Source organism: Phalacrocorax carbo, unplaced genomic scaffold (genome assembly GCF_963921805.1).
Source record: "Phalacrocorax carbo unplaced genomic scaffold, bPhaCar2.1 SCAFFOLD_139, whole genome shotgun sequence".
NCBI lineage: Eukaryota > Metazoa > Chordata > Aves > Suliformes > Phalacrocoracidae > Phalacrocorax > Phalacrocorax carbo.
Window position 1 is genome coordinate 95,718 of NW_026990490.1, and position 1,562 is coordinate 97,279.

Here is a 1,562-nt window from a genome sequence, read left to right on the forward strand (position 1 = left end):
ACAAGGACAAGGCAGGGGGAAGCATCTGGCCTGCCGTGTGGACCGTGACTGTACAAAGCACGTGTGATGCACTGCAAGTTTACCTGTTTAAACTGTGAGTTAAAGAAGGTGTGCAGTTGCTTTGTAAACAGCCGACGCTCTAAAGCTACACCCATCTAATTGCTAGCTGTATTAAATCTATCGTATTGCTGTTTCTGCATTAAAAAAGAAAAAAACCAACACACCTATGTAAGCACGTCTAAGTACAATGGAAAACCACTGTTTAACGCGTGGCATGTGCGGGTGGTTTTTTTGGGGCGGGGGGGGTGGGGTGTATGACAAAAACCTGCGAGAGACACACGCACACACGCACATGTCATGTTTAGCGCTCACCTAAACCCAAAAAAGAAAATCCACTCTTTATTTTGCAGCATTAGCATTAGCTTCCAGCGCACAGCCTGAGCGCGCACCTCTGCTCTCACCGTCTGCTCCCTCTTCAACCGTGCGTGGCTGTCATCAGCTTGCACAGGCTTTGCTCGTGCAAGTTTCCGCGACGGCTTACGAGAAGGCAGGCAAACAGACCCAGCAAGACGCGTAGTGCCTTCCTCTATGGGCTCCGTCCAGCCTTTGTTAAAATGAGCAGAAAAGACATCTGCTACGGCCTTTGTCCTGACTGACTCTTACAGAGAGCATCTGACTTGACCCGCAGCAAAGCCATGCCCCAGGCAGCAGCACGTACTGGCGCGGACCGTGGTTTCACCCACCTGTTTTACTGCGCCGGTCCTCTCCCACGGCCGATGCCGCAGATGTGGCGCGGCCCACCCCCAAACCTCTTTACGAGGGTTCCCTGGGCTCTGCAAGTCGCCTGCTGGACGTGTTGCTGATTCAGGCACGGGCAAAGTCAGCTTCTTCGCTGGCCTCGGGCCAGGGCAGCCCCGTACCTGAGGGAAACTGAGAATATCTCCAGCGAGATCTCACCGGGAGGCTGGGACCTCGTCAGTAGGGGAGAAGGCCAAGCGACTGACACTGAAAGGGAGCTCTTTGCTAGGCTGTAGATCGTAAAGTTAAAAAAGAAAACAAACCTGCCTTTTTTAAAATGCCCCCCTTTGAGTCTGCCACGTTTGATACAGATTTTTTAAATTGCAGGGTCTATCTCCTACAGGCCTCATGCAAAGGGAAGCGAGTACCTCTGGCTCTCAGGACAAGGGGGTCCCTCAGGAGCCCAGGTGCTCACGCCAGCCGGCATCTGGCACAGCACAGGGCAGGAGCTTTGGCAGTAGTACGTGAGCTGAGAATGAGAGTCCGGCAGCGCCGCACGCTTCTCCTGTGAGCCGCCGAGGCTCGCGCGCTGTGCCTTCCGCAAATAAAAGGCCAGAAGAGTCAGCATTTCTGCTAGTTCCAGCCTCATCCGCACCCTCGTCGGTGTAGCTGTAAGCAAGCGTCCCGTAGCGACTGGGAGCGTGGCAGCTGGGCTTCCTGCGCTGCCTTAGGTTGTGCCCTTGGAGAGACCCTTCTCCGAGCCCCGTGAGCCCCGGGGTGGGTGGGCTGCGGTGCCGTTCAACGCTGAATAGGCACGAAGGCCT

General features: G+C 55.1%; 1 long non-coding RNA gene across 1 annotated transcript; it reads right to left on the reverse strand.

Annotated features, from left to right (window-relative positions):
- Positions 1 to 355: 355 nt before the first annotated feature.
- LOC135311260 (uncharacterized) lies at positions 356 to 1,131 on the reverse strand. The gene is made up of 2 exons (XR_010371023.1): positions 744 to 1,131; positions 356 to 604 (listed from the first exon to the last, which is right to left on the reverse strand). It is a non-coding gene; the product is annotated as an uncharacterized LOC135311260 (long non-coding RNA).
- Positions 1,132 to 1,562: the final 431 nt, after the last annotated feature.